Raw genomic sequence first — 25,836 nt, 5'->3', positions numbered from 1 at the left:
AAATCCAGTATGGTGTAGTGGTTAGAGTGTCGGACTAGGAGTGAGACCACTCAAATCTCCACTCAGCCATAAAACTTTCTGCATGGCTTCTGTCAAGTCATTATCAACACCATCCCACAAATACTGACTGTATGCTTACAGTATGACATTCAAACTTCCCCCCGTTCTTTTTACCTTATAGTATATGTTGTACATTTTCCAGTATGTAAAATAACCAAGCAAGTATTAGAAATCACCCCAGAATTGGCCTTACTAAACATCTTCTAAGACAATAATGCCCACTTACACCACAAAGAACTCATAACCCACCTAGTTTCAGCAGCCAGAAACATCATAACCAGACACTGGAGAGATTTGTCAGGAGTAAGCATGGACCAATGGTACCAAATAGTATGGGAAACAGCCTTACTAGAAAAATTAACCAATAAACTGAAACTGACATGGGGACAATTAGAAGAAGACGCCTTCACCCCAGCATGGCTCCCCTTTATCGCATACACAGCCCAACAAGACAATGACAAAAATCCACCAACAGCATACAAATCAACATGGCTAACCTGAACCAAAACACCCACCCAGCCCACTCACACATGAAAACAAAGACCACCACAGCCAACCACAAATGAACAACCACACCCTAGGCCAACCCCAACCTCTCTCATCACCAAAGGAACACAAGTGAACAGCAGAGAACCTGCACAAGCAACGCTGACATCAAACCCTACATATATTAAGTAAAATAGAAACATCACCATCTGACCGCACCCATCTTTCCCCCTTTTCTTCCTAATGTCTCAACAAATAAAACTGATTTGTAAAAATGTTACATGGAAAAAATATGAGAGAGAGACATTGCACATACTTTTGTAAATCAAGAAAATCTTTAATAAAAATACATTTTTTAAAAAAAGTCATTCACACAGGGGGGTCTGTATTATTCACAAGGCATCATGCATCTTACTAGCTTGATTACAGATTGTCTGTATTGGGAACAGCAGCCCTTGGAGCCCTTTTCTTTGGCAGCATTTCTTGATTACTGAATTTCTCGTAAAGCTCATTTACTGAAATAATGAGAGACAATTTGCCCAGATCCACTTTGCCAGAATAATCTCTTTTACAAATTGCCACTCTAAAGTCATTCAGGCTCTAAAAACTTTATTGTGAAGAAGAAATGCAATATAAGGGTTTTTAAAATGTGATACATGATAATCTTCCAACAAGGATAGGGCAGTGTGTGAAATAGGCTTAGCTCCTGGAGCTCCCAGAGGGCACTGCCTGGGAAAACTGAGAATAAGGCTTTCTGAATGATGGTGTTTCTATTGTCAATTAAATGTGTTGGGAAGTCAATGTCGTTTATCCAATTCATAAGTGAACTAAACCCATACATCCTGTGCTCTTAACACCCAGCACTCTCAAGCCTTGCACGTGATGATGGTACCAGAATGACACGATATTTGATAGGCGATCATTGGTGGGCAGCATCACCACTTGCTGTGTTAATTAATAACAGCAAGATTGCAACAGCAGAATTATAAGGCTGACGAGAACCAGAGCTTAATTGGATATGTACCTGCCAATTTCAACATTTATTGGTTGATCCTGCCCTTAAGGCACAAGCTGCTAGACCCCTTACTGAATTTGAAGGAATTTTATTACATCTGGGTCGTTGGGGCAGAAGACTGCTATCTGTTCTTTGTAACAAATTTCTTGATATTTCTGTTGAAAATATATGACTCTAAGTGAAATGCAATGCAGGCATCTGAGCCCTATAAATCAACCTCAGCTTATGTAAAAAGTAAGGTTACCGTATTTACTTGAGTCTAATGTGCCATCAAATCTAATGCGCACCTCCATTTTCAGAACCTTGAATCCAAAGGGTTCCTTTGCTGGCAAACATAAATGTGTCATCGAATCTAATGCACACCTTAATTTTTGCAACGTAATTTGACCAAAGGTGAGATTAGATTCAAGTAAATACTGTATATTCCTTACAAATTCTGCAAAATTTCCCTTATGATATCAGATACCCCACAGCATTGTTGGCATGGTTGCAGTAGCAGGGGACATTTTTCCACTCCTCCTCCCCATTTCCCATTATAGTGAGAATGCTATCCATCACCACAAATTTTGATTGATGCTGCTAGATAGATGATAGATAGATGATAGATAGATAGATAGATAGATAGATAGATAGATAGATAGATAGAGATAGACAGACATAAAATGCCTAATTGAAGCCTCCCACAGCTTTTTCTTTAGAACTTATGGGATGATCAAGCAGTAACTTTCTGATCTAAGGATGCTGGCTTCAGTGAGAACATCTTTGGCCTAGAAAGGGAAGACACTACGGGACTATAAAAGAATATGTGGACTGTGGCTACTGCAGAGAAAAAAACTCATAGATTACATGTTTCTAAGGGTTAAAAAGACCCATACCATTTTTGTGCTGTTTGGTACCATTATCAAAACTTTATTCCTCCACCAAATCATGAAATTTGGCTTTCATAATGGGTTTTGCTGCTTTTGTTTGGGGCTTTTATTTATTTGGAAAATGCAAGCTCTGCACTGCTCTATGTTTTGTAACTTCAATCATAATTTTGTTTTGTTTGTATTTCTTATTTTATGTCAATAAAGAAGGAAAAAATAGCAAAAAAGAAAAAAAGAAATAGACACACTTCAGGAGTGGTTGATAATAGCAAAGAAGTAGCCTGGGCACAGGGTGTATCATGTTTTGCCTGCAACTATCTCACTGTAGTTTTCCATAGATTGGCCATGCTCACCAGGGCCAGCCCTTCCATTATGTAAAATGAAGAGGTTGCCTCAGGTGGCAAATTCTGTGAGGGGATTGGTAGCAGTGGTGAGATATCAGATGACAGGGCTGTAAGTGCCCTGTGGCCTACTCTGTACCCCGTAAACAAGCCTGCTGCAACCAGTGCAGTGGAATATGCTGCCCTGTTGCATATGTTGAAGTGAGATTCAGCCACATTCTGTACATGGAATGTGAGTGGGTAACATTTTGGCTCTCACCTCAGGCAGCAAAATGGCTTGGGCCAGCTATGCGTAGTGCCATTTATGAGAACAAATACCAGGCCACTGTTAGTGGGGTATCTGTGACTAGCCCAGGAACTGATGAGGGTATTGTTGGGAGAGTCTGCATTGTTGGGGTCCTACCATTTGGCAGCCTTTCAGTATGATGGGAACGATATTTATTCCACTTTAAAATTATCCCCATTCTCATCTTATATTTACTTTTCACCAAACTTGAGAGGAAGGGAGATCATGTCTGCTGGCAGGCCTCCATCCTTTGTGTATTCACCTGAAAATGAAATCAAGCTTTGTGCATATTATAACTGGGAACCCTGATTCCTCCATGATTCATGATCGTGTATACAGGTCAAGCACTGGGCCAGCAGATACAATCACTTTCATCAACTCTGCCAGTGCTGGGGAACTGAATAAATTCAATGCCAGGAAAAGTAAACAATACTTAATTCCCATGACAAATGTTTTAAGTTAGATTTTTTTCAGTAGGACATTATTGGCATTATGCGGCAGCTAGACTGGTGACTGGGAGCAGCCGCCAGGACCACATAACACCGGTCTTAAAAGACCTACATTGGCTCCCAGTACGCTTCCGAGCACAACTCAAAGTATTGGTGCTGACCTTTAAAGCCCTAAACGGCCTCGGTCCTGTATAACTGAAGGAGCGTCTCCACCCCCATTGTTCTACCCGGACACAGGTCCAGCTCCAAGGGCCTTCTGGCGGTTCCCTCACTGCGAGAAGCCAAGTTACAGGGAACCAGGCAGAGGGCCTTCTCGGTAGTGGCGCCTTCCCTGTGGAACGCCCACCAGATGTCAAAGAGAACAACAACCAGACTTTTAGAAGACATCTGAAGGCAGCCCTGTACAGGGAAGCTTTTAATGTTTGATGTATTCGAGTATTTTAATATTTTTTTTTGGAAGCCGCCCAGAGTGGCTGGGGAAGCCCAGCCAGATGGGCGGGGTACAAATAATAAATTATTATTATTATTATTATTATTATTATTATTATTATTATTATTATTTGCATGGATTGCACTCCAGATTTGCAGTCTAGTACAATTAGCCAGGTGGTTACAAGTTACACATGACATGAACATGAGTCTACTATCCCACTAAAGGTAAAGGGACCCCTGACCGTTAGGTCCAGTCGTGACCGACTCTGGGGTTGCGGTGCTCATCTCGCTTTATTGGCCGAGGGAGCCGGCCTTTGTCCGCAGACAGCTTCCGGGTCATGTGGCCAGCATGACTAAGCTGCTTCTGGCGAACCAGAGCAGCACACGAAAACGCCGTTTACCTTCCCGCTAGAGCGGTACCTATTTATCTACTTGCACCTTGTGCTTTCGAACTGCTAGGTTGGCAGGAGCTGGGACTGAACAATGGGAGCTCACCCCACCACGGGGATTTGAACTGCCGACCTTCTGATCGGTAAGTCCTAGGCTCTGGTTTAACCCACAGCGCCACCTGTGTCCTTACTACATCCTACTACATGCATGTTATTTTTGTGATGGAGCATTTGCAAACTGGTCCTAGGGCCATTTAGTTTAGCTATTTGTTAATTAGTAACTAACTCTTGTTTTTTAAATGTTGGGCAGCCCAATCCAAAGTGTTTTTGAATCATTATTCCCAACCAGAGTCAGAGATGAAAAGGTGATAATCTGTTGAAGTGGAAGATAAGCATTTCAAAGTACAAATTAATGCTACCACTTGAAGGACACTGTGAACCTATCTGCAGTCGTTTTCAGTCTCAAGAGGGCCTCTCAAAATCCTTGGCATTAAGATTCAGATATATGATAGATGCCAGCTGTTGATCTCTTTCCCAATTACACTGTAACGTGTGAAGTAAACAAACCTCACTAGAAGCCTTTAAATGTCATGTATTGCCTGCATGTCATCTCCTTGAACCTGGCAGCTTGCAAGCAACATCCTGCTCCTTTCATTCATCGCAGGCTCTTGCAAGAGGGCTTGCAAATACTTGAGAGTTCACATCTACTTCCTTCATTCCCATCACGCTATCCATCTGGAATGGTCTGTGAACAAAAAAAACCAGTATGTGACATGATCAAGAACTTCAGTTGCAAATTACGTTTCTCTCTCTCTCCCTCCCCCCCCCCTCTCTCTCTCATTTTCTTTGTTTACAAAAGTACATGCCTTGTCTCTTTTTTGAAGTTGTAAAGTCTTTTCTACAGATCAGTTACATTTGTTAGGAGACATTAATGTTGAGTACAGTATAAGGTCAGGAAGAAGAGGGGTGGGAGAGGAGGACTGTTGTGTTGTTGAAAAGTGGCAGATGGGGGAAAATACAAGTCTGAAGGTTCCTCTGTTCACAGAAGGCAAACAAGCAATTAAATGTGTATGATGCTCTTGAAATACACTCTTGAAGATGGGCAGTCCACACAGTACCTGTATGGGATAAAACAGGGGAGTTGCAAAAATGTATTCTGCAGCAGAAAATGTGGTGAGCATCTTGGTTGTGCTTTACGAACCCAGACACATAGCAGACCAGTTAGCCTTCTTTAATCCCAGGTGGGGTATGGGCTGCTTCTACTCCGTGCTTTTTTCTGGGGGTACGCAGGGGTACGCATACCCCTAAACATTTTGTGAATCTATGTTTGGCCTCATTGAGGGACTGTATTTCAATATGAGTAGGATAATGAGAGTACAGCCATACCTCGTTTTGCGGCCGGGATCCGTTCTGAAAAGGACGCAGGGCAAAGTGCCACGTTTGTGCACGTGCGGGGAGCAGTTTGTGCTTCTGCACATGCACGAAGTGCGATTGGCAAACCCGGAAGTAACCCATTCCAGTACTTCCAGGTTTGCCGCGGACGTTCGCTGGAATAGACACTAGACAAGGCGGAGGTATTACTCTACCCCTAAAAAAACATATTTTTAAAAGAAAAAAAGCATTGCTTCTACTACTGAAAGCAAGTCTGCAAAAAAAAAAAAAAGCTTTTCCGAACACCCATTTCAGAGATCTACCCTACCCCAATTCTTTAAATCTGTTTCTCCACAAACCAGTCATTTCACTCACCTTCCTAGAGTTGCACAAAAGTGTGTTGTTGCTGCTGGGATAGGTACTTCTTGCCTTTAAGGCCACCTGGGTTTCCATAGACAACGATGGTTCCTCATTATCCATTTACCTGTTCCTTCAGAGGGAGTGCAGCCTCATCTAAACAGGCAAAGTCTCCGATTCTTGGATCTGGGAACCATTCACCCACAGTGTCTCTGTTTTAGCAGCTTTAATCTTATAACCACCACTGCATCCAGACACTGGTTCAGAATTGGCACAAACTCTCCTGGCTCATCTTAAATGGATGTCAGATGGCAATGGTGGTTGCTCGTGAGTAACCAGTCAGGACTCCGCCCTGTCTTTTACAGGTTTTATTTTGGTGCAAAACTATTTACAGTGCAGAACCACAAGTTCATGTCTGCCTCAATCGCTAGCAGAATCCGGGAGTGGTCGTTTCCGGGTCCTCCCCCAACATAATAGCTTAGTCACCCCCAGCCTTTTCCTTCTTTGCGTTTTACCCCTCTGCGCAGGGTGGGCGACGGAAGAGGCGTGCTTCCCTCCTGGCTGGCTTGGCCAGGAGCAGTGCTGAGGCTCCCAGCAGCATCCTCTGGTCCCTCCCCCTCTTCCCCACTGGAGGTATGGCTTTCCCCACCACAGGAAGAGGAACTGCTTCGCAAGATTTTCGGAGGTTCCCTGTAACCCAACTGCCCCTCTGCTTCCCTTCCTTGTTCCGATGGCGGTCCCCTGACAACTGCCCCAAAGGCTTCATATAGATGTTAAAAAGCACTGGAGCTAAAGAGCCTTGCAGTTCCCCACAGCTAAGTTGCCAGGGTGTAGACACATAGTCTCTCAGAGCTATCCTCTGAGACCTGACATACAAACAGGAGCCAAACCACTGTAGAGCAATGACTTCAAACCCCAACTCATATAGATGATCCGGGAAAAGACCATGGTCAATAGAATCAAAAGTCACTAAGGGTTCCTGCTGGGAGGGTTGTACTCCCCCATCTGTACGCTAGAGAAACTCATCAGTCAAGGCTGATTCTAGGCCAAAACTAGGCCTTTCCAGTCTGTTCAAATAGTGGAAACTGGGGGGAAGTAGCAGTTTAGACTACATAATTAAAGCAACAAGAAACAAAAATATAACTTTTACAGTGGGCTTTTATTAAATCCCTTATATCCTGCAGATACACAGGATTCTTGCTATTAATTTGCTTAATTTGATTATATCAGTCTTTGATAGGATTTTTAAAACTATTCTAAGAATACACTGATGATACTCATTAAACCTAATGGAGTCTAACAATTTATCACACAAATTAAAATACCTTCTCATAACACCCCTCCGCTTACCCTGTTTGTGTCAGAAGAAGATTGTTGAAATAAATCAAGGACGGGTTTCTGATATACCAAGTACTTTGCAAAGTAGTGCCTCAGGGGACCTTCTCACATGATCTTTTGTACTTGGGAACAGATATAATCAGAGTACAAAATACAAGCACACAGTGTTATTTGTGAAGGGTACATGTTTTGTGTAAATTGACACTTTCCTTCAAAATCCATGAAGCAGCCACTTGGGGGAAAACTACACCTCCATGTATTTTTAAAGGAGAAAATGGTAGGTTGCAGATCACAATTTTCATGGTACACGTACATTAAAATAAAAATAAAAATCTGTACTTAAGTACAAAATATAGCAGAAATAGGAGCTACCTAATCTACTTACCTATCGTAGCAAAATATTTATTTATTTGAGATCATTTCTGTTCTCGTGTGTTCACACACACACACAACTGGGGTGTATGGGGTGTTGGGGAAGAGTAGTACCTGTGAGGGGGGACTCGTTGTGCTTATTCTGGGGTAGTTTGTCCATCTTTGATCCCCACCCTATACACAGCTCTCACCTGTGGGTCCAAGAAGCTGTTGGCGTGTGGCAGCAGCCACACTCAGGAACTGCTTCAACTGGCCAGCTACATCCAGGTGAGCATAGCTGGTGGATATCAAACCCTCAGTGAGTCAGGGACTTCCCCTGCATGCGAAGACAGGCTCTAGTGGACTGAGCAGACAACACCAATAGCGGTTTCAGTAGTCAAGAAGGTGGATTCTGCATGTGCTGTAGAGGGAAGTGAGGGAAATATGGGGCTTAGCCTGGGAAGGAAAGCTGTCATCCTAAACCTCTGCTGCCTTGCATAATATCTTCAAGCGAAAAGGCTAAGGAGCAAACCCTACACAAATCCAGAGTAGAGTCTGTAAGGCGGTTTTGATAGCGCCTTCTACATCTCCTTCCAGCAACTCCTGCTGCCAAGCTGCAGCCAAATGTATTGCTCTGCTTTCCTTTGAACCACATCAGCAAGGCCGAAAGAGGGATCCTATTGTCTGGACAGCCCAGGATCTCCATGCACACTACCCAGGCTTGTACCCTGGAAAGGCCACTTCACCCATGGAGGCACATTCCATTGTCTTGTGAAACTGGTGGATGCTAACAATACAACTAAAACCAGTTCCTAATTCAAACTCCATTGCACTCCTGATTTTCCCTTTGCAGCTTTAGGTTTCCTGCATCTGATTTTATAAGATATCAGGTGATAGGGAAGTAGATGTGGTCTTGCTTTAAACAACCTTCGTTGTTGTTGTTGTTTAGTCGTTTAGTCGTGTCCGACTCTTCGTGACCCCATGGACCAGAGCACGCCAGGCACTTCTGTCTTCCACTGCCTCCTGCAGTTTGGTCAGACTCATGTTTGTAGCTTCGAAGACACTATCCAACCATCTCATCCTCTGTCGTCCCCTTCTCCTTGTGCCCTCCATCTTTCCCAACATCAGGGTCTTTTCCAGGGAGTCTTCTCTTCTCATGAGGTGGCCAAAGTATTGGAGCCTCAGCTTCACGATCTGTCCTTCCAGTGAGCACTCAGGGCTGATTTCCTTCAGAATGGATAGATTTGATCTTCTTGTAGTCCATGGGACTCTCAAGAGTCTCCTCCAGCACCATAATTCAAAAGCATCAATTCTTCGGCGATCAGCCTTCTTTATGATCCAGCTCTCACTTCCATACATCACTATGACCTGTTCATCTTGGGTGCCCTGCTCGGCATAGTTCATAGCTTCTCTGAGTTCTTCAAGTCCCTTCGCCACGGCAAGGCAGTGATCCATGAAGGGGTTAAACAACTTGGGACCAGCTTACTCAAGATACTCCTTCACTCCATATATTCCTGCCCAGCAACTGCACTGGGTAGACTGAAAGGAGTCGATACTTCAGGGGTGTGTTTATTTTGTTATAGAAACTGGGCTTTTAGTGTTGCTACTCCAGCCCAACTGCAATTAGGCATGCCTCAGCACCTTGATATTTAGGTAGCTATGGAAGACCTTTTAAAGAAGGTGTTTAATAATTTTAAAGGAATACTTATTGCACATTTGTAGAAATGGTTGTGTTGCTAATTGTTTACTGAGTCAATAATCTCTTGTATTTCATCTTACTGTACACCACTTTGGTACCTTTTAGTTGTGAAGCAGTTTATAAATTTGCAAATAATTAAAAAAGAACTCCTAAGGGCTTATTCCTCTGCCATAACATAGAGAAAGAATAGGCAAATGTGCCATAGAATACAAGCCACTGCTGTTACATTGTGCATCAAAGGTCTTAAAGTTACAGGAACTGTTTTCCCCCGGCCTGGAGTTAGGAAACCTAATTGCATTGACTGCTAGCTTGTGATCCAACAAGATGCATGCAGAACACCAGCCAGGAATGGTGGCCAACTAGGGACTCAATAACCTGGCTGGGCTTGCAAATGCAAAGGTGTCATAAAGCATCTGAAAGTCCTTCAAATTTGTGTGCTGCATTCAACTTTATGGCTCTGGAAGGCCTGCCAAAAATGTGCAAAACAGAAAATAGGCGTGGTATGTAAATAACTTGGGAGAGTTTATCTTTATGTCAGCGTAAATTCATTTTGCCAATGTAATCCTGAAGGCCTGGTGTGCGCCACATTTTCTAATGGTATCATGACTGATACGCAGCATTGTGGTTGTGGTAATGGCTGTTTGTGCTGCACACAGCACCTCAGTCGAAAAGCTGACCCAAGCCACTCTTTGCTCCAACACAGCTAGACACAGAGGATCGGGTGTGAAAATTAGGTCTGCTCAGATATGATGGAAAGAAACGTAAATGATCTTTTAATTTAGCAGTATTCTATGAAATTTACTACCCTTAATTGTGCCGTTAAAAGGTTACAGGTCCAAAAGATGAGCATTATTATAGTAGGTGAACATATGTTTGTGTATGTTGTTATGATGTCTGCTCTGAATCCTAAATTCATTATTTGCCCCAAGCGGCACTTCTCCATCTGTTCCACCGTATATTTTAATGAATCTTTCACATTTCATGGCACTTTGAAGGATATTTAAGCAAGCAGCTACACTGGAAAAAAGTCTATAAAGGGTAAAGGGCAAGAAGGTGCTCTGAAATGGTACAATAAAGGTGATGAGGCATGCTTTTAAAGTCCAAGGCAGATGATTACCATGAAACATGAAAATGATACTGGAGTCTTTTGGCTTAAGGCCTCATTGCCAGTCCAAGTTACTGTTCCTGTAGCTTTCCCTCTCTCATCAGTAGGTTTGCTTCAGTAGAGAATTCAGGAGATAAAGTTGCAATTTTATATTTTATCTACTAGTACTTGACCAGGCTTATCTAATGTTAGTGATGTATGTATGTGTATAAGATGCTTAATAGTAACATTTAATATGTAGTTTAATGTAATAATGTAAATGTAGTAGTGCAGCATTTTGACTGGCTCCCTAGAAATCTAGTAAACTATGCTTTCCAAATACAAAAACATGCTCATGAGAGATCCAGTGCAGTGAGGAGTTAAGAGGCAGGGTAGCCAACTTAGGGCCCTCCGGATGTTGTAAACTACAATTCCCATTATCCCTTGCCATTGTGCAGGCTGGGAGCCGTAGTCCAAAACATCTCAAGAGCACCACATTGGCTACCCCTGAGCTAGGGTGTTAGGGCATCATGAAGATTCAGTTTCAGCTACTCAGGCATGACCATACTCTAGCTGCTAGAGTCATAACTGAAACGTCACTAAAATCTGAAGGATTTTAGGGAAGTCAAAAAGTTTAACCAGCAGACTTTATAGGTGAAGTTGAAGTGATATCTTGGGTCAGTTATTATGTAATAAGATGGGATGACCCTATGGACGATACCCTAGGCAATTTGACATAAAAGTGTGATCACCAGGGCAACCCTACCTGTATGTACTCAGAAGTAAGTCAGACTGACTTCCGGTCTACTGCGGAGGACAATGGCGGTGTGCTAAGTGTCGTCCTCGACACAGCTGGCAGAGAGGCTTCGAGGGTTGCGCTAGAGCTCAGCACCCCCCAAAAAAAATCCCCACAGAGGCGTGGGGGCCTGAGGGCTCCAGCAGAGTGGAAAAACTCACCCCCTGAACGTTTCCAGGCTGCTGCCGTGCGCGCAGGAGGGAAAGGGAAGAGGCTTGAGTTCACTCTTGACACTAATGCAGCCTGCTGCCGAAGCTACGATTCGTCACCAGAAGCAGTAGATCTTCCAATTAGAGGCAAATGTCAAATGAAACATTTAAAATAAAAATTAGAAGCTAAAAAGTTAATTTGACGAAACGGAAGCAAAACAGGAAGTCAGCTTCTGATTTCTGCGGATGAGCAACAGCAATGGAGAATACAGCAATGGAGAATTGAAACATTTAACTTTGACTGAGTGGATGGTTACATTCTAACAGATATATATATTAACTGTATCTTAAAGACTTTTATTCTTAAAGACACAAATTTAAAGTGGAACTGGCCTAACCTTTTTTTTCTGTTTTCTTGATTTATTATTTATTTTTATTTTTTGTCCTTTTAATTGTATATTTTATGTTTCCTGATTTATTGGATGTTTTATTTATTTCTGCCTTCCTTTTTGTTATATGACTGTATGATTTGTTGCTGTTGGGAGGGAGAAGGCAGACTGTATGTGCCTATGTTTCTCTTTAATTTATGCCCACTGATCCCACTGTAGTAGCATCCCAATTCCAGTTCACAGATATTTGTGTACCTGCAAAATATCGCCTACTGGTAGCCATTCATTTATATTGTAAATCCTATGCATGCCTGCTCAGCAGTAAGAGACATTGAGTTCAGTGGGGCTTATTCCCAGGTCGGTGGGTTAAGGGTTGCAGCCATAGCCATATTTATGAAATGTTTGTTAGGGCACAGATCTTCAGGGCTATCTCTGCAATCATGAATGCTATTCACTTAATGTTTTTATAACAAAGCTGAAATGCCATCAGTGCCTGAAAAAATATTCTAGGAAAAGTTCCAGAAGAGTAGCAGTGCTAGTCTAAATTTTCCTCCAAATATAATTAGTGTTAATCTGTGCTGCAGCAAAACAACAGAGTCCTGTGGCACTTTACTTAAAATACTAACAAATCATCATGTCATATGCTTTTGCTGGCTAGGGCCACTTTGACAGATGCATTTCGTTTATATAGAGCAGACTTCCCCAACTTGGTGATCTTCAGATGCTGTTGGACTCCAACTCCCATCAACCACAGCAAGCATGCCCAAGGTCAGGGATGAGGGGAAATGATATCCAGAAGGATCTGGAGAGCAACTGCTGGAGGAAGACTGATGTAGACACGGCAACATTAATAAATAAATTAATTGAAGGAAGGATATTTACCATAATTGCAAATTTATTTCATTGACTAAAATATTTAATTTGTAGAATATATGTTCAGGAGGATGAAAGGGAATAGTAGAACTCAAGGGGAATAGAAATGTTCAAATGTTAGAGTGTCTTGTACAGTACTTTTAAAGAGCAATACTTCTATAATCTAGAGTACTCTTCGTAAAGCAAATTTGCAACAGACGAAGTGGTTTTTTTGGAAGCTTAAGCCACAGAAAGTCTATTAATTTTCTAAGGTTCACCAGAATCTGTATTGCTTTTTCCTCCCTATATCAGGCTAACATGGCTACCGGTCTGAAATTAATTAAAGTATTTTTATTTGAAAACTTTTATTATATTTAAAATTAATGAAAATGAAATAAGCTCCCTGAGCCTATTGAATAAGAGTGTAATATGCATTCAAATAAACGAACACATCTATTAGGTTAGATCTAGATTAGGCAAACTTGGGTCCCAATGAAATTAGTGGGCCAAGTTAACTAACTTAGTTTTGATCTGGCCCATTGTCTTTTTCTTGCCATGGAGACTCTTGTGCATCAACAACAAGTATACCATAAACAGTTGGCTATTTTAGAGAATGCTTATGTAGTCTGAGCTGAACATAGCTTTTGCATTATTAAATGGATCCTAAACTTTTGACCTCTCACTAGCTGAAGTGGATAGCTGTAATGTTCCAGTTCATATACAGTGGTACCTCGGGTTACAGACGCTTCAGGTTACAGACTCTGCTAACCCAGAAATAGTACCTCGGGTTAAGAAATTTGCTTCAGGATGAGAACAGAAATCGCGCAGCGGCCGCGTGGTGACAGGGGAGGCCTCATTAGCTAAAGTGGTGCTTCAGGTTCAGAACAGTTTCAGGTTAAGAATGAACCTCCGGAATGAATTAAGTTCTTAACCCGAGGTACCACTGTATCTTTCCATATTCGGAAACTCCCTTCCATGTTATTATCTTTCTCTTTAAGGGATTGACTTTAGTCTCTTGAGAAAGCTATGGTCACCCTTGAAAACTTCTAAGCAGTTAATATGCATTTTCTCTTAGATTTCCCTGAGCCTCAGCTGGTGTGTAGGGTATGGGAGAAATAAAATTGCCACCTTGTTGTAATCTGAAGCTAAGCTTTTAGCTATAGTTTGGTGCAAACTGGATAGCCTGAATTGCTTCTGAGTCGCATGCAGTAATCAATATATCTCTATCTCTATCTCTATCATCTCTATCTCTATCTCTATCTCTATCTCTATCATCTCCATCATCTCCATCATCTCCATCATCTCTATCTCTATCTCTCTATGGTAAATGCAGCATGGATCGAGGGCATTGTATATTAGAGTTTTCTAACTACTTCTACACATATATAGATTGAGATTGTCATCTTAAGTAGATGCACACCAGTTTAATTGCAGTGTTTCAGGATATTTCAAGAGGAGAAAATAATTAATTGTGAAGACACTTAAACATTTTCTTATACAGGATTCATGAGACCACAGACTCTTAAATGTGCTTAATTATATACCATCTGTGAGTGATAGTATTAGCCTCTGTGTGCAGGAAGAACCAGCAGCACACATGGAGTACACTTGGATTGCCAGTAAAGGTAAAGATGTGAAAAGGATCTAGGGGTCTTAGTAGACCTCAAGCTTACCATGAGTCAACAGCGCGATGCAGCAGCATAAAATAAAATAAAAAATGAATGCTGTTCTATACTGCATCAACAAAAATAAAGTGTCCAGATCAAGGGAAGTAATAGTACCACTCTATTCTGCCTTGGTCAGACCATACCTGGAGTACTGTGTCCAGTTCTGGGCAGCACAGTTTAAGAAGGATATTGACAAGCTGGAACTTGTGTAGAGGAGGGTGACCAAGATGATCAAGGGTCTGGAAAACAAGCCTTATGAGGAGTAGTTGAGGGAATCAGGTATGTTTAGCATGGAAAAGAGGTGACTGAGAAGAGATTTGATAGCCATCTTCAAATATCTAAAGGGCTGTCACATGGATGATGGAGCAAGCTGGTTTTCTCCTGCAGAGGCTAGGACTTGAACTAATGGATTCAAGTTACAGGAAAAGAACTTTCTGATGATAAAAGCTGTATGACAGTGGAACCTATTCCCACAAGAGGCAGTGGACTCTTCTAAAAAAGATGGTGATTGGAGGTTTTCAAGCAGAGGTTGGATGGCCATCTGTCATGTATGATCTAGTTGACATTCCTGCATTGCAGGGGGTTGGACTAGATGTCCCCTTTACAATTCTGCAATTCTTTGATTATATTAACACCCATTGATGTTCATAAGATTTTATTTTGTTTGTAGCGCTTGTTATCTATGTAGGTAGTCCCCCCCCCTTCCTAATCCCCTGAGGATGAAAGCAAAAAGATTCTCAGGTCATTAATGTGGAGAATGATCTCAAACACAATAGATTTTCCTCATGACAAATCACACACAATCTCCATAGCAACGCTTCCATCATTATGCATAAGATTTCAATATAGTTACAAAAATAAGCTTGGTGGGAGTGGAAAAGAATTGCCATATATAGGGTGAGACCTGTGGGTGGAAAATCATGCACAGATAGATTGAAAAGCAACTGTTCTTTTTTTTAAAAAAATAACAAAAGAGGAGGGGAAAGTGATTGGATTCTTTGTGTTTTGGAAAGTGGTGATTAAGTCAGTACATTATCTTGAAATGAAAGGCTCTCGTCTGAAATATAGTGAAATATAGTGGTCTCTCTGCCACACTAAAAAGAACAATTTGAGCATCATTCTTTTTCTCCAACCCACTTTCACAATATTAGAAGGAGCTTTGTATAAATCAAGATGTTTCTGATCAGCTGTTGAATAAAAATTATGACGAATCCTAACTGTTTTTCCAACCAGGACTGAGATCTACTGATTTCCCTTCCCTCTGCAGCTAGGGATGAGAAAAAAATTTGGTTCAGTTCACATTTTAATGTGCACCTACATATTTTACACACCCTGAAACAATACATAGCTTTCCTTTGAAATGTCCACCTTTCTGAGTTCTGTATGTAGTTCTCTGATTAAGAAATATGTACAAGAATGCATAAATTAGTGTGCATAAAGATACACTCATATGTGAAAATTATATGTATAATGTATTGTATTACAGAAAATGTGTGCATAATATACATTGCAGTATAATGTGTATATTAAGAGAAATAGGAACTAAAATGAATTTTAAATAATTGTTCTACTTCACACTGGAGTAGAGTGGGTAATAATAATAATAAAAATAAAAGGTTAGCCGACTTCAGGGTTTGGAGGAGGGGATCTGATGACTACTGGAGTTGGTGGGTCTGCAACATTTAAACTCCCCTCTCTTCATAGACCATGGCTTCCACATAACTAGGATTTCATGTGAGCAAAGAAATATGGAACATCCTGTTGAACTCTATTAACATTTCATCCCACTAGATGTTCTGTCAGTTAATGTAAAACATAATAAGATGATTTGTCAGTAGATGTATGCAGAACTTTTTATTTGCATATAAAGTGGCACATTTACCCTCAACAATAACTAGGCCTGAAGGAGTGGTATTTAATAGGAGAATATAATTATTCTGCTCAGGTCATAAACATTTTCTTTAGGGCAATAGGCAACCGTTTAAGGACAAGACCCATAATCATTCATGTAAATGATTTTAATATTACAAAATGGAGCTAGTAAAGATTTAAGGTACAAAGAGAGAGGGAGGGAGGGAGGGAGGAGAACACTACAATTCAGTTTTAATGAAACATCTCTTTCTTATCAGCCTTAGCGGCTGAATTCATAAGGTCAACAAGCTCTCTACCTTAAACGTATTACTACCATTTATGCTCACATTGTGTGATGTGACTTTTGAGTCTTTTATATATATATGTCTGAGGTATCCAATACATATAATTAATGCACCATGCAAGAATATATATATATATATCATGATTCTACTAAATAGAAAAGCTTGTGGGAACAGCCTTAACAAACTTGGCATGGCTATACAAGCATCCTCCCCTGCCTGTTATTCTGTTATAACATGGCATGATTGTATGTAATAGCTTTATTATCAGGATCCTGCAGGGGTACGCATACCCCTAAACATTTTGTGAATCTAGGCTTGGCGTCTTTGAGGGGCAGTATTTCAGTATGAGTAGGAAAATGAGAGTACCCCTAAACATTTTTTTTAAGGAAAAAAGCACTGGGTTTGGATCCTAAGATGTGTTAGCTTAAGTAAATTCATGGAATAGAAGTTGCCCATCCTCTCCTCTCCCTGCAGCCCCCCGTGCCCCCTAAAAACAGCTATAAACGCTGAACTCCGTAGGGAAAGGATCAGATAGATATAAACAGATTATAAATGTACTCCTATGGGGCTTTGATCGGTTTTGGTAAATATTTCCAAAACAGTTCCCCCACCCCTTGCAATGAAGAATTTAAACACGTGTCAGCACACACACAAAGGTAGATGAATGAATGCATACATACATACAGATGGAATATTTACTGGTCACAATTATTTCAATTCAGCAAACTGCATAGCCTGAGTTGTGGGGTTTTGTTTAAAAAGAAATATAGCACTTGCTCAGATTTGTTTAATTGGTGACAGTGTCACTTTGACCTTTACTTGACCTTAAAATTCTATTTTCCTGTAGAAACCAGAGGACCAAGCATCTCTGAGATACTTGCATTCAAATCCCATTAAATTCAAGAAGAGCTGTGCACAAGTATGCAAAGGCACAGTTTGGCCCTAGGTAATGGTTAGTTCTGTAAATGTCATATTAAGGGAATACAGAAACACAAATATAATGATTTCTCCCATTATATTCATAGACTTTATTATTTCCATGTTTTACGTGACTTTTGATATAGAAATGAAGTTTCCCAATGCAAGAATAAAAGATTAAGTGCATGAGCTTTCGCTGAAGCAACTGATCTGCTAATTATCATGGTTCATTTTTGGGATAAGGTAGAATTGGGGGAAAATAACACTATAAAATTTATTCATAGCATTTCATGCAATTTCTCTGTATGATCAGTTGCCTCTCTCTCTCTCACACACACACAAATATCTAACTTGAAATTATTTATTTATTTAGAAGATTGTTCTTCATTTAAAAAAGAAATCCCAGAGTGAACTACAATATAATAAACATAATAATATGCAACTTATAGAACTTTAAAAACTTGGTCGCTGCACCAGACCATGGTGGGCATTGGGAGACCTGTGCATGCCTCCTATATCCCTATCCTCTTGCCACTGTCCTGGAACTCAGTATAATGTTCCTTAACCAAACAGAGGTCATGAACCTGTGCCTATGCATGGACTGTAAGGGAAAGAGGGGAAAACAAGGTTTACGGCAATGTCTGCACACCTGCCTGCAGAATCCAAACTGTTCTGAAATTTTCAAGGTTTGTTTTGTTTAGAGTGATATTTAAGAGCACAAACTATAGAAATTCCCGCAGTCTTATTTTAGCTATCCAGATCCAACAAGATTTATTACCGAAAGAACAGTGTCCAATAGTGTGAGGACAACCGTTTATGTTATCAATGTGGCTAAAGGACTGTCTCAGTCATCTTAGAGGTATGGGGAAAACATATGAAATTTTTGAGATTTTTGAAATCCCTGTTGCTTTTAATGAATTTTGGGCCAATGAAACTTGTGCTTCTCTGTTAAGTAACAATCATTTTTCTCTCATACTGTGACCCTTCACTGAGCTGTCTCTTTCATCCTTATTTTTTGCTATTGGCAGCAGAATGCTTGCCAACTGCATCATGAGATAATCTAAGAACATTAGAAGAAACCTGCTGGATCAGCCTTGCATCCTGTTCTCACAGTGGCCAACCAGATGCCTATGAGAAACTAGATATAAAAGGCATGGTGACACATTCCAGAGTCATAAACAATCCATGTGTGCAGATGACATTGCTATTTCTGTGGCCAATCCATGTCAGCTTACTTGTCGTTATCCTCATGTTGGAAGAGTTTTTCTTAGTCTCTGAAAATCAAGCCAAGTACAATAAACCAAATGTAAACATACCTACGGAAGTAATAACTGGTGCAGGCTGTTGACCCATTCCCATGGCCTGACGACCCATAGATACATTTTAATGTTATTATTTATCCCGATATGAATGTTCTCAATTGTATTTTATTACAGTATTGATAGCCAAAATTAATAAGTAGGTGCAAATTTTATCTCATTATAGGGTGTGTGTGGTTATGGTGTGCATATTGAGCAACATATATCAGGGAGGATTCAACTAATTTGTTGTGTGCAGAGAATGAAGTCTGCTCATGCAGTAAGACTTTCGCCCTGCTCGCCCTGCCCCCTAAATTTGTTCTGGCGAGTTGGGGAAAAACCCAGAACTGGTTTAGCTGGTCCAGGGTGTGGGGGAGAAGAGATAAAGTCCCACCACACAAGCAGACCACATTCCCCATGTGCAAACCCCTCTTAGCACAGGATTGAATGCCACCCAGCCATAAATGTCTATATGAATATTTTACACGGGGTGCCTTTTTATCCCAAATCTTACTTAGGTTCATTTATGTCTGTTAATAGATGAAGTTACAATAGATACTTAGTGATGCCATTTGGGCTCTAGGATTCAAAGGAGCGTATGTTTACTGAGATGAGTTAGGTGAAAAGGTACTTTGCAGCATCGTGGAAGGGCCATGGCTTAGTTATAGAGCATGGGCTCTGGTCACTTCCCTATGCCGTTAGTGGTTGCAATACTTCTCCTGTCATGTATAACCCTCAGAGAAAACAATGAAATAGGTCTTATTTACTGCTATCTTAAGTTTCATTGATTTCAGTGGGACATTATTTTGACTGTCACTACTAACTTTTGATGGATTGTGCTCTGCACATAATGGCAAATGAAAAAAATATTACATCAGAGCAGGCTTTGGCTCATCTGTGCATTATAAGAAATCACAATTCAGACAATGCTCTGATATGTGTGCATCATACTTACTGGAGCTATGAAAGAGCCACCCCTAAGTGTACCATACAGCTATAGGACTTGTCCAGAGTTTTCATATCTGGTTTGCATTTGTCAGTGGCGTAGCGTGGGGGGTGCAGGGGGGGGGCCGGCCGCACCGGGCGCAACATCTGGGGGTTAGGATTAGGGGGCGCAAATCCATGGGTTAGGGGGTGCAAATTACTTGCCTTGCCCCGGGTGCTGACAACCCACGCTACGCCACTCGTATTTGTAACATCACTTAAACTTGTAGCTTTTATTGTAACTTTGTTTCTGAATAGGTTAAATGTGTTTGATCTCTTAGTCTTGAGTTTGATGGAGATAAAGATCTGGAGTATCAGTTAAATGTTACAACATTGCACGAATATATTTATAGTAAAATATTTGAGCACTGATAAAAGAATATGGGAATCCAAGATCTATCTTTTCATAGTGAGTTTGTTTTATTTTCACTCCTCTGTCAAATTTAAATGGTTTCAAAGAAACAAAAATACTATGGCTCATCATAGCCTAGAAGAGTACAGTGGTACCTCGGGTTACAAACTTAATTCATTCCGGAGGTCCATTCTTAACCCGAAACCGTTCTTAACCTGAGGCGCACTTTCGCTAATGGGGCCTCCTGCTGCTGCTGCGCCACCAGTGCACAATTTCCGTTCTCATCCTGGGGCAAAGTTCTCAACCTGAGGTACTACTTCCAGGTTAGTGGAGTTTGTAACCCAAAGTGTTTGTAACCCAAAGCGTTTGTAAGCTGAGGTACCACTGTATAAGATTGGAAAACTCTGGGATTCTTTATTTTATGCAGATTTAGTCATCACTTATATGTAAATGTTCTGTTAGTGTCCTTTTATTGAGGGAAGACATCCACCAGTGGTTTGGGGTGGGAGGCAGTTTTCCATGGATGCCTTCCATCAGAAGAACACCATCCTCAGCTTATCTGCTCCTTGAGCAGTCTACAGCCGAGGAAGTGAACAGTCTCCTTTGAAAAGTGCTGTGTTTCAAATGATCTAAGATAACATGAAAGTTCTGTCTGCACTCTCATTTCTTTGACGGTCTAGTCCATTTGCACATTAGGAGTAGCAGTCATCAACTAGCCCTGAGTTCCAAAGTGCACATAATGTTAATCCTCCTGTGGTGCAATGGATCAGTGCATCTGGCTGTTAGCCAGAAGATTGTTGGTTGGAGCCTCCCAAGGCTGTGAGCAGCATTCCTGCATTGCAGGAGGTTGGACTATATGACCCTTGGGGTCCCTTCCAGTTCTACAATTCTATTATCCTAAGTAGGTCACCCCTTAAATGCAGGGGTATATTTTCTTTCCAAATTTACACTATGGGGCTCATGATCTGGATTAGGACTCCAGCATGTGAAGGGGGAACTTTAAACCTTTAAATTTTAAACCGTGTCTGCAGTTTGCATTACAAAAAAGGGTTCTGTTAAAACAAATAGGACCCTTTTTTGGCAAAGCATATTTCTAAGGGTAGTAACCATAGAATAATAATTCTGAAATGATGCTCTGAATCTTGATTGTATAAACTCACTAATTTTATTTCTGAATGTTATAAGCAAGTATCTGTGCCCTTTGATGCAACAGGCACAAAAATATATTTGACATTTGTTTTTATTTTACATGGATTAGCTAGATGACTGCTTGTTAGGCAGAAAATTGAGGTTTGGTTTTCTGATACGATTTTGTTGCTCTGAAGGTTGTAGTTCCCCCTACCCCCCCAGACTATCTGGAAAAATCACAGAGTGATAAATATATTCATTGTGCATGACTGAACAATAGGAACACAGACATGATACACTTTCTCATTCTCTTGATGAAGTCTTGTAGTATGAATGTAAAGGCTCCTGCAATTATAGTCCCTTTTGTGCTCCATGCTGCCGGGATGGCATTTTACTTTGTTCAGAATCTCAAGTCCTGCATCTATCTGAACAAGAAAATAGATGGTGTTCAATGGGTAAGATTATTGGAAGTGTACAGAGCAATGAGCAAGTGCCATCACCATCCCAGTGGAAATTTTCAAAGGGAGACATTCAGCAACAATAGAGTTTATCATACTGCCCCTCTAATGCTATTTCACCACAGGGATCACTATTTGCAGAGTAAAGGAAACAAAGGTAATGCAGAAGTAGCTGAGAAAAATCAATAGCTCTACAATTGTGACCAGCAAGTTGCTTTTGTTAAGTGCAAACTTATCAATAGCCCAGAAAGATAACAAAAGCAGCTCCATTCATACATCAGAAAACTCTCCGAGGACTATATTGTAGGAGTAATAATGGAGTTTGTTACATGCAGCTGCATGCTGTTTGGAGTCATTTCTAGCCATTTAGCAAATAGTCACTTTTTTCTTTAAAAATAAAAGTCTTTATCATTTTACATATAAATTGCATTTTGATGATGACATTTCTGAAATAGCAGACTGATTCCTAGCTATAAAGTTACAGAATGATAAAATGATCACTGTGACATTTTGTTGTGACATGTGTTTATGTACCTTTAAAAGAGACTGTGACAGTCCAACTTCTGCTCCTGCTGATGACGCTTTTCACTCTCCTCTGCTTCTGTACCATTGGCTAGCTGTACAATCCTAGACCACCACTGACTGAACTTAGAACTTGATTATGGAACTTGAGGTTTGACTTAAGCAGCCCTCTAATGTAAGTGAAAGGATTATATAATGGCCATGTTTTTGTCATTTAGTACAATGAATGAATTTCATGCCATTAAAAGGGAGTTAAATGAAGGAAAGGGTCAATATGTATTACTCATTGAACCATTTCCAAGGAAGAAACCCTTCTTTTGGTTTATGCCTGGTTGGAGCAGTTGCTGGGGAGGGCTGGATAAATCTGAGGACTAATCAATTATTTGGCCCAGCTGACAGCCATGGAGCTGTAGACCCAATACCCTCAGGTATTGGGAGGGCCACTCCCATTGTGTCCAGGAAGCTGACCTAAGAGAACAAGTGGGGAAGGGATGGAGATTAGGAGAGGTAATCTGGACTGCAGGAGTTATGAAGCCTCAGGCGAACTCTTGCTTTCATCTGAACACTGGAGCTATCTAAAGTGCTGAGACACGGGTTGCCTTGCTTCATGGGTTCTTGCTAAAGACACAGCAGGACACACTGCCTGTACAATGCTGTTTGGATTTACAGGTGTGTGCTCTCCTCACTCTAAATAGAACCAAAATGGATCAAGGATATTCTTTGTGGTAACCAGTGTCAAATATATTTTTGCTCAAAAATGGTAAAGCCACTTGAGAGGGCCATGTTTGAGCAGTATAATTCCAAAAAAAGGGAAAGGTTGGGAAGTCCCTCATGCTGTTGCTCCATTCATATTGGCAGCTCCTTGCTTTTTATTTACAATAAGGAAAGAGACTGTGTGACATCTACTTTGGCCCTAATGTAGTGATTTTCCTAGAGACTCTCCAGAGCCCCATTTCCAGCTGATAGTAGCCAATGGATCAGTGTTCTAAATAGAATTGCAACTATTTTGACAAATCTTCTGAGCATACTGCTATCCATGCAAGCTCTTTTGATAAAAAATAAAAAAGCAGTGCTATGTAACTTGTTGGTTTCACAAAGTAGTTTTGATGTGTCTGTTTATTACAACTGCAGTATGCCTTGAAGTGGGTGTATTCAATAGTCAAAGCAAATTAATATTCAGCAAACTGTCAATAGAGTTATAAGAACATGTGATATCTTTTGTGATAATGAACGTATAAATTTCATTGTGAGGTCTGCTGACTGGTTCAATAAATTGATTGGTCAATTGATCAGGAAAGCACTTATAAACACACACAAAATATACCCTTGACAATGGGCTTTATGGGTTCATAGGAAAACTTTAGTGAATTTGCTTCCATTTCACTGACCCTTGGAGTAATGAAAAGCCCTTCAAAAAGTTTTAATTTAAAGCTGTGGATCTTGGTGCTTGCTGTTTATTGCTGACTTGTATGGCTCTGAAAACTCCCAGTGAATTTTTTTTCAACTGCTTACTACACTCCTCATGTAAACAGATGCAGACATCCGGAAATGTCAAGTGTTACAGATATTTGGTTTCAGAATGCAGAATTCCCATGGTCTCTGTGACCATAGCCAAGTATTACTTATGACTCACAAGTAGAGCAGCATATTTATTTTTATTGCCATAAAACTCACGATAGCAGTTTTAAAACACAACTTAAAGAAACATAACACAGGAGTTTTAAAATTGTGTATTGACTATGTCTAGCTGTGATGACTTGTTCTAAACAATAATAAATGGCTCTACTACTTTGGTTATGCAGGAGATGTTAATACTAGCTGGTGTGTTCCACTAGGGATGGTATATACTAATAATCATGATACACTTTAATCACAGGGAGGCCTATAAAAACTTGGGTTCTGGTAGTCCTGGGCAGCAGTAGTTCAGTTTTCATGCTCTGGGGAGCAAGCTGTCAACCTGAACAGGTTAGGAGTATTATCCAAGACAAGCAAGGAGTTGAGTTCCAAAAGCAGCAGCTGATGTTCAGAAGGGCCAGAAGCAAGTAGAATAAGTAGAGTAGGCAGGAAGTTGTGTATAACAGGCTAAATGACAACTCTAAGGAAGTCCAATCTAGAAGCAACATAGAATCTTGAATTTCAGGAGGTCAGGGCTGGAGCGTTAGTTTGCATATCTCTCTTGCACTCACACAGCACCTTATACAGTGCTACACTCAAGCAGAATCAATTGTGCAAAATATCCAGATATTGGCAAATCTGCTTAATCATAATTTATTTGAATAAGCTTTCCTTGGATTACATTACTGCAGATCTTTATTCTAACCACAGAGTAAGCATTACCTTGCCCATTATTTTTGTTTCAATCCATTGGGCTTCACAGAATAAGTTCATGCAAAATGATCTAAAGAGGACTGCATTGCCATTTTTTTTAAAGAGCAAGGCAATAATTATGTTGACTACTCCAATTTGCTCTTTAAACCCTATGAGTAACAAATTATCCCCTTACATGTCATTCTTTGCAAAGAAAAGAAAAGCGTGATGGCATTGTATCTTCTGCACTTAAATATATCTTTAGTGAGACAGATTGGCTCCAGAGGATAAATGATGTCCTTCGTTTGCAGTCAAGTGTGAGACAGGACTCATCTTTGAAGGGGTTTATTTAGTTACACTTAAGTGGTATAAAGTTAAACATTCCTTGTACATCATGGTAAGTCATATTTCCCTCCATAACCTATAATAAAGGTTGCAAAAATTGCAGGCTGCCAAGCCTGATATGTACAGCTAAGCGACATGTTTCACAAAATACACAATAGTCAAGCACAAATCAAGTTAAAGTTACATTTTTTTTAAAAAAGTATTTATTTATATTAGAAAAGGAGGTTCTTAGGGCGTGTTGTTCCTGGGCCACTAAAAGCTTTAAAGGTTAATGCTAGCATCTTGAATTCTGCCAGAGCATGGATAAATAGTCAGTTAAGATTTCAAATGTCTTGTATGTGTGCTCTGATCTCTAAAGTGTGGTAAAAATAAATAAATAAAATAATAAATAAATAATTTATACCCCACCCATCTGGCTGGGTTTTCGCAGCCACTCTGGGCGGCTTACAGCATATATAAAAACACAGTAAAACATCAAGCATTCAAAACTTCCCAATGCAAGGCTGCCTTCAGATGTCTTCTACTCCTGGGGATTATTTTTTTTGGACTAGTTGAACTTTCTGGATAGTCTTCAAGGGAAGCTGCATGTCTAGATATTATAGAAATGTAAGTTATTTCAAGGGGAATAATAACCTTGGCTAACTCCAAGTTCCCTAGAAAGACCCACACCTGGTGAACCAACAAGCTAGTTTAAAGCACCTCTGTCTATTGCTGCCTGTTTATCCAAAAGTACTAGATCCAGAATTAGCCACAAGCTGCAAACATACTTTTTGGGAGCAGTAGAGGAGCATAGATGTGTAAGTCTCTACCCACACCATAGGACTCACCAACCAGCAGCGTTTCCATCTCGCTGAGATTAGGTTTTTGTTTCCTTGCCTCTCTCTACTTCTGACACCAGCATTCAGGATGCTTTGGGTTGCCCATCAGCTAGAAAGAGACTGAAAAACTAAATGTGCCCCCCACTGCCCCAATTTGTAATTGAATCAATTCT

The 25,836-nt window shown here is 40.5% G+C and overlaps 1 protein-coding gene and 1 long non-coding RNA gene across 6 annotated transcripts in view; one reads left to right on the top strand and one right to left on the bottom strand.

Annotated features, from left to right (window-relative positions):
• The window catches only part of NCKAP5 (NCK associated protein 5), a 617,165-nt gene that overhangs the window by 204,754 nt on the left and 386,575 nt on the right, over window positions 1–25,836 (top strand). The gene's annotated exons all lie outside the window — the stretch shown is intronic.
• LOC309376052 overlaps window positions 14,306–25,836 on the bottom strand; it is a 44,867-nt gene continuing 33,336 nt past the window's right edge. The window contains exon 3 of the long non-coding RNA XR_014171052.1: window positions 14,306–14,616. This is a non-coding gene — a long non-coding RNA (uncharacterized lncRNA). The remainder of the gene's footprint in view (window positions 14,617–25,836) is intronic.

This window comes from Podarcis melisellensis, assembly GCF_964234715.1.
Source record: "Podarcis melisellensis genome assembly, chromosome: 1".
NCBI classification, from domain to species: Eukaryota; Metazoa; Chordata; class Lepidosauria; order Squamata; family Lacertidae; genus Podarcis; species Podarcis melisellensis.
This window is presented reverse-complemented; position numbering and strand designations above follow the sequence as displayed.